The sequence below is a fragment of the Chiloscyllium plagiosum genome, chromosome 20, assembly GCF_004010195.1.
Source record: "Chiloscyllium plagiosum isolate BGI_BamShark_2017 chromosome 20, ASM401019v2, whole genome shotgun sequence".
Taxonomy (NCBI): domain Eukaryota; kingdom Metazoa; phylum Chordata; class Chondrichthyes; order Orectolobiformes; family Hemiscylliidae; genus Chiloscyllium; species Chiloscyllium plagiosum.
In genome coordinates this window covers 15,346,280-15,360,838 of record NC_057729.1, presented here as the reverse complement: position 1 = coordinate 15,360,838, position 14,559 = coordinate 15,346,280, and the positions used below count along the sequence as shown (strand labels likewise).

Genomic DNA, 14,559 nt, shown 5'->3' with positions numbered 1-14,559 from the left:
TATTGAGTATAGTCGTCAGTTTATCATCCACAGGGAATTCCAAAGATGCAACACCTTCTGAGCGGAGTAATCTCCTCTTATTTTAGTCTTAAGAATCAATTCATTTTATTCTGATATATAACTTTAAAACATGTAGCTTAATTTTGCCAGTTGTAGCATAGGATAGATTGAAAATTAGTTTTTACCCTGCATCGTCATCACTGCAAGCTCCATGTCCAATCTTATGGCTATATTTTCATTCCCACATGCACAATGCTTTTGGTCTTGATGTGCTTACACAACATATTGACAGAGATGCAATCCTAGCCAGGTGTGGAACTAGGGCAAAGTACAGAACTTGTGAACTACCAAATCTTAGCTAAGAGATCCAATTTGAGTCCTTTGCTTTTTTTTCTTGAGGTGGGTTGTGGAAGGAATTGAGTCACTTGATGTCCTCTCAGACTTTGCTGAGCTGGAGGGGAATTTGTTTCACCAGTTGGATAACCATCTGGATGGTAGATGAATGCAGTATCTCTGGCTTGTTTTATGAGTAGATAATTGTTACCATGTAGTAGAATGTTATTTCTGCGTGGCAATTAATGTGCATGTGTTTTGCCTCACCTTACAATTATCTGTTTGAGTAAAGGGCAGAGAAATGACCATTGGAATTAAATCCTCAAAACTGTGAAGTGATCCATTTTGGTGGCTATTTCCAATTTGTCCATAATAAGCAATTTGTCCTGACTCCAAACTGCCTCTCTTGGTTCAGGTTTGGTAGTTTGATTGCTTTGTATATGAAAAATTAGTACCACATCTGGCTAGAATGATGAGCATTCCTTTCCTCCTGCACTTTGTCCAAATCATCATCTTGTACTCACTGCATGAGTGTGAGTGGGAACACAGGGCATTCAGTTCTCAGTCAACTTCCAATGAGGTGTTGATTAGTCCTGAATCATTTTGGAATGGAGTTGAATGATGGCTCTCAGAAGTGCAAGTTGGACATCGTTGTTCCTCTTCAGCAATGATTGAATTGTACATACTCCTCCTTCAGCTTCACCATTTACCTGAAGGTATCTTGGTGAACTGGTAGTGAGAACAAAGCTATATGATGCGTAATTATTGGTAAGTTGATGTCTAACATTACAATGCCTATGTGCCGCACACATTGAGTTCAACAATTGAGTTCTCTGTCATGGCTTGAATTCTGTCCTGCAGGAGTAATCATCTCCTACTATCAAAGATATCTTGACCCTGTTCAGAGAAGTTTGTTTCAAAACATTCTCATGGTTGCAATGGAAAGGAAGATGACATTGACATTTCTGTCGTCTCCTGATGATGAACACTAGAAATGATACAGTTCAATATCACGATTTGCACTATTTTTGAGAGACTTAACCACCAAATAGGATCTCTTGCTCCGGTTTGACATGACATGATGCCTGAATATCCTTGGTACAATAGTTGTAGTATGTCAAGTATTGGGACACTCAGAATGGCTAATCTTGATTCATAGCTGAGTAAATCATCAGTTGTACAGTCCTATCCTTTCATAGTATTGTCTGAGAATAGGAACATGTGGTATATACACTGCCCAACCTCTGCACAGCACTATCTGATCCGAGGACATTATACGTCAGATTTTTATGTCTGTTTTATTTAGTTGCTAAATTGTTACTGGTAGAGTGGTGGTTGTTGCTGATGTAAATGTTTATCTCCCTTTAACAGAAACTATTTCACCTTGTACAATGTATCTGCTATGGTCTCCAGCTTTCTGGGCACATATTCTGTATTTGGATCAAACCTTGTCACCTTCAGTTTAAAATCATTATACTTGGGAAACATTCTTATTTACTCCTCATAATTTAAGAGTGTCATCAAGGCTTTTTAATCTGTTTCTAGCTTGAGTTAAAGATCTTGAACAAAACCTGCAAATTTTTCACAAACCCAAGTTGAAGCCAATGCTTCTTTCTCTATCTCTGCATATCTCTGCTCAGACTCCATTGATGAAAGGGAATTAACTTCAGCTGAAAGGGCAGAGAAATGTTCGGTGGAATTTAATCCTCAAAGCTGTAAAATGGTGCATTTTGGGAGGGCTAATGAGGGAAGGATATACACAATAAATGGTAGGTCTGTAGGGAGTACTGAGGAACAGAGCAACACTGCTGTACAAGTCTATACATCCCTGAATGTGTCAGCACAGGTAGATGGTGGTGAAGAATGCATATAGAATGCTTGCCTTCATTAGCTGGGGTGTAGAATATAGGAGCAAGGAAGTCTCATTTCAATGTTATAATACATTGGTTCAGCCACAGATGGATTACTTGCAGTTCTGTATACCACACAATCAGAAGAATTACATCAGAGGAGTACAGATGTTGCCTGGGTTGAAAAGCCTCAGTTATGAGGAGAGATGGGATAGGTTGGGTTAGTTTTCATTGGAGCAGAGGAGGCTGAAGGTGTATTTGATTGGGATATACAAATTTATGAGAGGCATAGGCAAGAGTAGTTCATGAGAATCTTTTCCCCATGGTAGACTTGCATAAGACCAAAGAGCTTAAGTTTTAGGTGAGGAGTAAATGGATGTGAGGAGATTTGAGGAAAACTGTTCACTGAGAGGGTGGGAGAAATATGATGAAGGCAGGTACTTTTGCAAGAGTTAAAAAGCTTTTGAATGAGCACTTAAATGGCAGGACAAAGGGGGCTATGGACCAAGTGCAGGTAAATGGGATTAGTGTACATTGGTGTTTATTTGTTGGCATAGACATGTCAGGCGGAAGGGCCCTTATCTAAATTGTGTGACTCTAAGTTCTATACTTTTCATCCAGCTTTATGTAAAAAAGCATAGCTGCTGGTCCTGCAGAAGATACATTTGCAGTAATATTATTTGGTGACTGAGTCATAGCAAGCTAAATTAAGACCAGCATCTCTCTGATTTTCTCAAAAGACTCCTCTTGTGCTTCCTCCCAGCATCCCATCTTGTCATAAAACTGACTAATGAATGACCCATTGACAGCTCGGTTGGTCAATAACCTCTGGACTTTATTTATTATCTCCATGAATCACTAGAGCTCAATTCCAAAGATGGAAATTGCTTGACGATTCCTGTCTTCTGTGAATTAACTCTGACAACAAGCGAATCCAGAAGGTGCCCAAAGAAGTTGACAGTTAGTTGGGTGGATTTGCATTTGCTGTTAAATCCTTGGCATTACAGTACACTGGTATTATGTTATGTGTGAATTGATTTGCAGATCAGGACAGCAGCCATGTCCTTTGTCGGATGCTTGACATTGACCTCTAGAAGATCATTTTTTATGGAAACAAAATAGTGTCATCAAGATTATGAGCAACTTAAACCCCTCACCAAAGACAGTTGCATCTGACTTTGTGAAGATTGATTTTTTTCCCCAATTTTACTAAGCTGTCAACCACAGATGACAGCGTAAGTGTTGCATTCATATGTTTGGTTCAACTGTATAAGGTCGACACAAATTCTGTTTGATCCACTGAGACCATCCACAAGTACCATACTGTTGCTCTATCACCAATGAAATAAATCTTACTTCAACGCAGAGTCCATTTCCTTCTATTTCACAAGACAAGCTTGAATACCAAAATGATGTGGATGTAAACTGACTTTGTTTCAGGATGTGATATGATGGTGTGTGCTGTCTTCAGCTTTCCTAATCCTGTGAATATCAGTGAAAATTCATGTTTAAAATATGTAGGCTTATTGTCTTGGTTTTTCAGTTCTTCAATTCTGTAAATTAAATCGAAGTCAGCAGATATATTCCTGTTTAAGCCTGAGCAGTTCTTGCTCTGTTTCCACACACAAAGTTAATGTGATTTTCCTTCTCAATATTGGAGGACTGCATTCAGTTGTCCCATAACTTTAATTTCTCTCCCTCCTGGCCTATATAGTTTTTGTATGACTGAACAGAACCTTTCTCCAACTCTGGTTTAGTTAAAGCCTCGTATCTGCATGGGTTTCCTCCAGGTGCTCCGGTTTCCTCCCACAATCCAAAGATGTGCAGGTCAGGTGAATTGGCCATGCTAAATTGCCCATAGTGTTAGGTGCATTAGTCAGGGATAAATATAGGGTAGGGGAATGAGTCTGGGTGGGTTACTCTTCGGAGGGTCGGCGTGGACTTGTTGGGCCGAAGAGCCTGTTTCCATACTATGGGGAATCTAATCTAAACTGTTCCACCTGCATCTAACTTAAAGTGCAACACCTTTTTCCAACTGCCAAGGTATTGGCTCTTCAGTACCTTCCATTTTGTACTTGGAGCTCTCCAAACAAATGCGTCTCAGTATCATGGATTTTGTCACCTTTTAAAGGCTTCTTTTTATGCATATACCATGCAAGCTTCTTGCTACATCAAAAAGCCTAGATGTGACCTCTCTTTCTGGAAGAATAATATTTGACCTCTATCGCAGGACAATTTTCATACCTGTATTTTGTTCTGCCCAACTGGTTATGTTTAGTTGTTAATAAACATGCATCTTGTCTCTCCTGCTTTTGCATGGCTACTTTCATGACTTAAAAATCAACATGCTGTACTGAATCAGTTTATCTGAGGATCTGGTTCTCCCAGTCACCCCCAAGTTAACAATCAATTTTACTCCTGACCTTAGCCTGGCTGTTCAAATGAGTTGCCTTTATTAAAGTTACATCACCTCTTGACTGCAAGTGATCATGCAAGGCTTTATGCAAGACTGACAATAATTCTGTCACTGATTAGTTCATCCTTTAAACTGCCATAATCACAACTCCTCGTAAGTCTTTACAGATAATTCATAAATGTGTGAATACATTTTCCTTTTTTTTGGGTGTACTTGTTTTATTCAGCCTATTCAATAATTATACTTTTTTGAAGGTTAAGCCAGTCAATAAATGACTATTATTTCATCATGCGGTATTTTCCTCATGGGTCTGTATTTAGGTTATTATCTGCAAGGCCATGCATACTGTATTGATCACCTCACTACTTAACATCACATTGTGGCCCATATCTGGTAAACCTTCGGCACCAGTTCAGTTACACTTCTATTTTATTGGGACCTGTGATTTGTTCAAAGCTTTCCAGAATATCAGAGACTTTTTTTTCACATTTGTTTCTTCATTTTCCGCTATCTGTAACATTTTTTTTGTCTTCCTCACGTCTCCAATTCGAACTAACTATACTACAATATTGTGTCCTTATAGTCTATATGAGTTGATGTTGGAAAGTTCTACTTTGTGTTAAATTCACGAGTAAACCTTTGAGCACAACCCTTGAGTTTTCAAAAGCTATCAGTATGCCAGCGAGCTTGAGATTTGATCCTGTCTGTCTGAGTTATCATGCCAGTTTGAAGTTGATTTTTAGTCTGGCATCTACATGCAATTATGTTTGTCCAACCTACATCAGTTTATGGTATGTAGCTCAATTTTAGCCAACTTGTAACTTTGAAATAAATCTAATTACATCCACAATATAATCAGCAAAGACATGGTGGATATTCAACACAGGTTATATGGAATAGAATAACCACATTAAATATTGACAATCTCCAGACACTGTTCCCAGTGACTTTCAAACAGTCCACACATCATTTGAAACCTATATTTACCATATCTGAAAGGGAGAGCAAAATTCAATTTTTATATCAAATTTAAACAAAATGGAATTGAAAATTAAAAGGAAATCAGTGAGTTGCTCTGATCCAGAATGCATAATTTAAAAGGATTGCATAGTATGATATGAAAGTGACTTTTAAAAATGAGTTACAGTGAGAGAGGAGGGGATTGGAAATAATTGGATAGCTCTTTCAAAGTTCTAGCACATGCATGATGGTGGATTGGCCACCCCCTGTGCTATATGGTTCAATGATCTGTATCTGCTTTCATCTTCAGGATTTAGGATTTTCATTGCCTCATTTACTTAAATACAATACTAAGTGGGTGTTTTTTTCTGAGAGGCAATCTTGCTTTCTGAATGTGTGGAAAAAGAAACTGATGCATGAGTACTATTTACTTCTTCATTGTGCTATATGTCCATTAGGGCATATCTTCCAGATTATGCTTCAAAGCTAATGCCTATCATTCTTGTATTTTATCTATTGTACTCTTCCAATATTGCACCTTTAAGAAATAAATGCCATGCAAAGCCTAAGTGTTGCTCCTGGGATTGGTCTACTTCTTCATTGTTATAAAGGAGAATATGATTGTTCAGCTTTTGACCTCTCATTCAAAATTTACCTTCACACTGAGAGAAAATCCACTTTATCATTTCCTTTTCCATCTCTGTGCTGTGCTTGGAGACTTGAGACAAGTAAAACTGCAGTTATAGTGAATAGAACAATTTAATCAAACATAAAAAGATGCTCAATTGTATCACTTTGAGTAAAATTATTTTTTTTTGGAAGATGCCCTTGAGCTTCTCAAAAATGTGAAAAAAAAAACACAAAGCAGAAACCAAGCAAATTCTATCATTTTAGGCAGCAAACATTGTTTCAATCAGCATACAGTGAGTAATTTTGTTACAGAAGTGTTCGAATTTACTTACCTGCAATTCGATTTGTTTATTTTCTGAATATTACTTTTCCACTATGATGCATGTGGGTATATTCTACAATGAATTGCAAGGCAGTCAACAAGTAAATAGTTGAAGCCATACAGATTATGTTTTCAATATTTGTGACTTTTGGTACAAATATAATACAACAATAAAAAAGATTGCGATGTTCCATTCAGAATGTCATTATCACCCCCACAAGCTCACCCCAGTATAGGTGATAAATTGGTTGTTGTTCAACAATTCAGTGATAAGATAGCAATCTGTCACGCTGCCTCTATTTTCTCACTATCACCACAGCTGTACGAATGTCTCATGTAGGTCGAATCAAAATAAAGCGAGTCACTCCAATATCACGCTGCTTGCAACATAAAAATACACATCCCATGTCGCAGCTTCATATTTGTGATAAAAGTTGCTGCCAAATTTATTTTGTTATCATTTTGATGGTTTACTTCTTATTATACATGCACTAAAACAAGGAACAACAGTAGGCCATTCAGCCCTTTGGCCAACTCCACCATTCAATAAGATCATAGCTGATCCGATTTTAACCTCAAATCTACAATCCTGCATATTCCCAACAATCTTTCATCCTGCTAGTAATCGAGCCTCTGTCTACCGCTGCCTTAAAGACATTTAAAGGGTGTGCTTCCACTGCCTTTTGAGGAAATGAATACAAAGACACTCAGTCCTGTTAGAGAAATAATGTTTCCTCATCTCAGTTTTAAATAGTCAACCCCTTTAAACTATCCCCTCCCACAAGAGGGAAAATGCTTTCAAAAAACAAATCTATTCACCTCTGGCTCTTCTAAATTTCAGAGGATACGGGCCTAGCCTCTCTCGCCTTTCCTCATAAGACAACATGCTCCTTCCAGGTATTTGTCTAGAAACCTTCCCTGAACTGCTTCCAATGCATTATCTTCCTTCCATATGTACGGTGGCAAGTACTGTACAAAATATTCCAGATACAGTCTTATTGTTGTCTTGTATAATTGAAGCATAATCTCCCTACTCTTGCATTCAATTCTCCTTGCAATAAACCATAACATTCTATTAGCTTTTCTGATTACTTGCTGTGCCTATATTATAAGCCTTCTGTGCATCATGCAATAGGGCACCCAGATTTCTCTGCATCTCAGAGTTCTCACCACATAGATAACATCCTTTTTTATTCCTTCTACAAAGATTGACAACTTCACACTTTCCTGTATTGTTGACCATTTGCCAGATTTTTGCCTACTCAGTTAACCTACCCATATTCCCTTGTAGGCTTTTTTATGTTCTTTTCACTATGCAATTTCCTGCCTGTCTTTGTCTCATCATGCAAGTCTAGTTACTGTACCTTTGATTCCTTCATCCAAATCATTTATATAAATTGTAAAGAGTTGAGGCCCCAGTACTGGCCCCTGTCGCCCCATGACATCCATCCAGCCTGAAAAAGACCCACTTATTCCTTATCTGCCTGATTACCTTGAACTTATCCAAATGCTCATTTATAACAGATTATTTAAACATGCTCTGTTTAATAATGGTTTCTAACATTTTTTTAACGGCAGCTGTTAAGCTAACTGGCCTGTTGATTTTGCTTTCTCCCTGCGCACCCCTCACCCCTTGCTATAATGGAGTTACATCAGCTACTTTCCAATCTCAAGGAACCTTCTCTGAATCTAATGGGTTTTGGAAAATTAAAAGCAGTGAATCAACTATTTCGCAAACAGCTATTTGTAAATTGTATTCACGGTGTACACAACACTGATTTAAAAGAAACACATCTTTTGATGAAAATGTGACTTAATACAGTCTGAAGTTCTAACTGGAGAACCACATAAGAACAAAATTTGATAAACATCACTGCAATTTTACCCCATGGTAGCCACCAATAAGGCATCTCAATCCCACTAGTAGGCTTTCTGGGATAAGAAGCCTACATTGTATGGAGAACAGAAGCTCACTTATATTTTTTACACAATTATCTCATTAATTACCAGACGGTAGGCTCACATCTATTTTAAGATGATAAGCAGGCTCTTGAAGAAGTTGGAGAACTATTAGAAGGCAACTGGGGAAGAGAGCGGTTACCCCAAATTGGAAGTCCCTTATCCCAACTTTTTGGAAACTAAAATAAGAAGAACACTTGCTCCGCAGTGGTGTCTCCAGCTGCAGCTATCCCAAGCCAGAGTGGGAAGGTTTCTCAGCCTGCCCTGAGTTGTGGCTCCAGAATCTATTGCTGGACATTTGTCTCTGACAGCCACAATAGACCCCTGTTGCCTCTGGGAACCTGGATACCGACTAGACAATTTGAATTTCCTTCAATATTTGGTCTTAAGTAGCCATTAATAAGGTGAATTGGCCACCCTCTACTTACAGGAGTGTCTGTCCAACGCACCTTCATCCTTTTTCTTAGAAAATGGTCTGGAGCAGAGTACAACCATGGAAATGCCCTCACATTACCACCCCAGTGAAGCTGAAAGATCATACTACAATGAACAGGGAAGGCATTTAATTCAATCTAAAGTGACACTGAACTTATATTTTACTCATATTCTGTACAGTAGAAGATCAATATTTAAATTTGGAAGATCTTGGTGCATTTTTTATGGCCATTTTCAGAAAATTCAGTTACAGCAATTATTGATTAGATTAATGTTTCCTGTGGTTAGGAAACTTTCATACATTACAACCCAGCCGTTCTCTAAAATTTCTTGTGGATAAATGCTAAAGTTAGTCCATTTCAGTGATTCATCAGCGATATGATTATTTTCTGTTGTTCAGAAGAAGTCTGTCATCTTACATCTGAGACAAAACTGTAAGTTTTCAATGACATGTGAAAAGGCTGACATTCTATGCAACTTATTGAAAATATTATCAGAATAGTAAAACCATGACATGCTACAATTGAGAAAATGTGATTAGGAAGTACTAGCGGTGTGCTATAACAGCCATTTTTAAATAAATTAAGATGTGCAGCCAGACAATGGATGCATTCCTTAATAACATTCAGATGCATTCCCACAGAAAGGCAAAGGTATACTTGGCTTTAAATTTCAAATGTTGAACATAAACCCAGTTCTGTAACACAGAAGAAAAAGTAAAAGATTTATTATTTTTCCAAAGACAATACACATGTTGCAAGTGCCTCAAGCAAATCTAATGAGAATGGTAAGCAGCCTAAGGGAAAGTAAAACAAAACCTGCCACACTTGGGAAAATTGTTGCAGCACTTTTATGCAAGAGAACATCATTTGAAATAAATGTTTTTACTTACTACATACTTACAAAGTCAATTTGTACTGTTTGTTTAACTGTTTGATACAATATTTGTATGACAATGATAAGAGGGGCATAATTTTCACAGGAGGTAAAAAGATTAAAGCATAACCTTGGCTTGAAATACTTTCTGTAAATTGTCTTGTTAGAGTTTTTTGGGCTGAACTTGAGAAGTTTATCCAGTTTGGACATTGCTAACTGTTAAAACAAACTTTTATAATTAATAGATGGAACAATCTCCTTTTCTGTGGTAAATTTACTAATATGGTGAGGAAAATATGATGTTTTTTTTCTACAAACCCAAAACACAGGAGATGCCTTCAAACTTTTAATATTGCTGATTAGTTTCACTCTGTCAGCTAATGACTTTGAAATAGGAAAAATTTTACAACAATTTCTTTTTTTTACTAAAGAGTGCACCAGCTAGTATTCTAAATTAATCTCTACAAACTACAATAATAAAACCAGAATGGTCGAATGAGCGACACCACCGTAACTTTCAATAAAAGCATTTAGATTCAATACCAGTTACTACAACAGTTGGGTTTCTGAGAGTGACTGATAGGAGCAATTACCAATCAATCTGCAGTCTAGAGAGTAAACCAAGAAATAGCTCTTTTCTATCAGCATCCATTCTGTTGTGGCCGAACATCAAACAAAGAAATCTTTTGCAGTAGCGGATTTGTCAGTTGAATTATTAATGTGTCATGTTAGGTTTTCCGAAAAGACTTTACCGATTATCCAGCCATTTTCGGAATGGAAATGCATTTGAAACAGTTTGTATAACGAGTGATCATTCCACAAAACTATGTATAGGAGACAATTTGAAAATCTACCCCATTTTTTCCAAGTTAATTATATGTCAATGAGTAATAAATGAAGAAGTATTAGTTGGAACACTTGGCTTCATTCTATACTTGCTGTTTGCTTATCCTGGTGCACCTCATTAACTTTGATGTCACACTGCTCCAAATTTACAGCTTCTATACTCTTACTTCTGTGTACAGACTAGATTTTAATTTTATATCAAATGGAAATATTTTTATTGATACAGGCTATTCATGAACACAAAAAAATTATTGTGAGCTCTATACTAAAATATTAATTATCCTGCTATAAAGTGAGCAGTTATCGTAACACCTTGCAACATCTTAGTCAGTGACTAATTAAACCAACAGTATTTATGAGAACATAGGGCATGAGGTTTAAATTAGATTTGAACATAGTCAGGTAGATGTCTTGCCTGGAGCAGTAGACTTTGTCTTGTCTCTTTTCTTTTGCTTTGAAATTGCTGTGATCAAAGTTTGCGAGTTGTAAACTTGGAATACTACATCATCGCAAGATGATATGGACGGTGATGTGATCAGATGAATTCCTACAGGTAAAGTCTGAACCGCTCCAAACAAGAGTTCTTAAAGGAGAATCTAGAATCTACCACCATTTGTCTAGATAAAAGGAAGTCACCGTGCCTTATCTGATTCAGGAAGAAACCACAGTGTCAACAGCTTGTGAGCAAAGTGACTTTGTCCAAATGTCAATTGTAACCAACCTGCAAATATTTATTTTCTCTGAATTGAATTCCATTTGGCCAAAATACTTTTAAGATAACATTTTGCAGAACTTTTATTTTTTTTCCCCAGTCTTGGAGGCTTTGAGTGTTAATTTTCCAGAATAGCAGTAACATACTTCAAATCTTTTGTTAATAATCTTTACATTTTTGCTCAAGTAGGTTTGGTTTGAATGAATTAGTTTTTCATGACTTGTCATTTAAGGAGCCTGGCTTACTTGTTTCTGACATAGATTCTAATACTTGTTTCTGATATATAATTGATTATATTACCAGCATATTATGACCAACGGAGAAATGTTTATTATGACCAAGGAAAAGGAAAAACATCATTGCACTTCTCCTAACTTGATCAGAATGGTGTAGTGTCAATGCAAATTTCAGTTCACAAAGAAGCAGGGAGTAAATGAGTTAAAGAATGTTTGTGCTACTGGAACTTATCAGACATAAGTTCGCAATTCCTTCAAAACTCTGCATCTCCTACATCAGACTGAATTGGGGCAGTCATTATGAATTTTTTTATACATTGAGTGCAGTAGTGACATGCAAGTAGAGTATTTTGAGGCACAATAAGTGCCAGAAAACATGGAAAATTTGTGAATTCTGCTAAAATGTGCAAGGAAATTTGATTGATTAATGATGCAAAGTATCCATAAACTTGTGCAACACTTTCCCGAAATATTTTGCACATTAACAGCATGCATAATAATACTGAGGAAATTCGGAAGTTCTATGTTTCTTTTTACAAGAGGGAGGAAGAGTTATCATTGTCAGTTGCTACTGACATAGAAGAATGAGGCAGAAGTAGGTACTGCAGATGCTAGAGTCAAGATTAGAGTGGTGCTGGAAAAGCACAGCAGGTCAGGCAGCATCCGAGGTGCAGGAAAATCGACGTTTCGGGCAAAAGCCTTCATCAGGAATGAGCAATGAGGTCCAGGCTGGATAAACCTTGGCTGATTATGGCAGTTTATGAGAAAACTACAATTGAAAGTGTTTGCTGCAAGAAACTGGGTTATCACAAGCAGTCTATTAAAATGGTCTCATAACAAACTCTACATTGCGATTAGGAGAAAATATAATAATTTTCCCATGGTTGTTTTTGAGGAAGGATTCTGACAGACAGCTTCAAGAGAAAATGTGAACATATCTTGCTGTTAACAATGCTGCAGATTACAATTCTTCACAGGCTTATTAGATTATAAAAGGCAAAGGAAGACCAGCTGCAATCGTTCTGAGATTCCTTTCTCTGAACAGGGCGTCTGTTGATGAGGCCTGGCTCCTGGTTTGCATGCCAAATAAAACAAGACACATACTTAAATGGTAACACTGTAATTATGTAACTCTAGCAGTTATTCAAATCTTGAACTAGTGCAGCTGCCACAGATATTGATATAAAGTAAGAATAATGGGGTCTGGAAAATTTACAATGCACTCCGCGTTCACTCACACAAACTATAAACCTCAGAGCCTTTTGTTTATATTTTTCTCTCATAATGTGCACAACATGGGAATGTTACAGTTACTTCCCATTCCTGGTAATCCACTGAGCATGTGGGTGCGATCGGGAGAGCACTTTGTTATGTTAAACTGCCCTGCCAGGTAGGAACAAAGCAGGTCCCGAGTTAAAATAGGAGACAAAAATAGGCCATCTCTTTGCTCAGTAGTCACATGAGCCTTCAAATGGTTTTTATTTTAGACATCTTATCTGACTATTTCTTGTTTCATATAGATAGCCAGTTATAGAATTATAGAGATGTATAGCATGGAAACAGAGCCTTTGGTCCATCCGTCCATGCTGACCAGATATCCCAACCCAATCTAGTCCCACCTGCTAGCAACCGGCCCATATCCCTCCAAACCCTTCTTAGTTATATACCCATCCAAATGCCACTTAAATGTTGCAATTGTACCAGCCTCCACCACTTCCTCTGGCAGCTCATTCCAAACACGTATCACTCTCTGCATGAAAAGGTTGCCCCTTCAGTCTCTTTTATATCTTTCCCCTCTCAACCTAAACCTATGTCCTCTAGTTCTGGACTCCCCGACCCCAGGGAAAAGACTTTGTCTATTTATCCTATCCATGCCCCTCATAATTTTGTAAACCTCTATAAGGTCACCCCTCAGCTCCAACACTCCAGGGAAAATAGCCCCAGCCTGTTCAGCCTCTCCCTGTAGCTCAGATCCTTCAACCCTGGCAACATCCTTGCAAATCCTTTTCTGAACCCTCTCAAGTTTCACAACATCTTTCCGATAGGAAGGAGACCAGAATTGCATGCAATATTCCATCAGTGGCCTAACCAATGTTCTGTACAGCCACAACATGACCTCCAAACTCCTGTACTCAATACTCTGACCAATAAAAGACAGCATACCAAAGGTCTTCTTCACTATCCTATCTACCTGTGACTCCACTTTCAAGGAGCTATGAACCTGCACTCCAAGGTTTCTTTGTTCAGCAACACTCCCTCGGACCTTATCATTAAGTGTATAATTCTTGCTAAGATTTGCTTTCCCAAAATGCAGCATCACGCATTTATCTGAATTAAATTCCATCTGCCAATTCTCAGCCCACTGGCCCATCTGGTCAAGACCCTGTTGTAATCTAAGGTAACCCTCTTTGCTGTTCATTACACCTCCAATGTCTTTGTCATCTGCAAGCTTACTAACTGTAAATGACAAAAAGTATAGGACCCAGCACCGATCCTTATGGCACTCCATTGGTCACAGGCCTCCAATCTGAAAAGCAACCCTCCACCACCATCCTCTGTCTTCTACCTTTGAGCCAGTTCTGTATCCAAGTGGCTAGTTCTCCCTGTATTCCATGATATCTAACCTTGTTAATCAGTCTCCCATGGGGAACCTTGTAGAATGCCTTACTGAAGTCCATATAGATCACATCTATTGTTCTGCCCTCCTCAATCCTCTTTGTTACTTCCTCAAAAAACTCAATCAAGTTTGTGAGACATGATTTCCCAAGCACAAAGCCATGTTGACTATCCCTAATCAGTCCTTGCCTTTCCAAATACATGTACATCCTGTCCCTCAGGATTCCCTCCAACAACTTGCCCACCACTGACGTCAGGCTCACTGGTCTATAGTTCCCTGGCTTGTCCTTACCACCCTTCTTAAACAGTGACACCAAGTTAGCCAACTTCCAGTCTTCTGGCACTTCACCTGTGACTATCGATGATAC

At 38.0% G+C, this 14,559-nt stretch overlaps 1 protein-coding gene across 3 annotated transcripts in view; it reads left to right on the top strand.

Moving 5' to 3' along the window:
• Positions 1-14,559, top strand: part of LOC122560041 (docking protein 5-like) — a 424,638-nt gene that overhangs the window by 271,752 nt on the left and 138,327 nt on the right. The gene's annotated exons all lie outside the window — the stretch shown is intronic.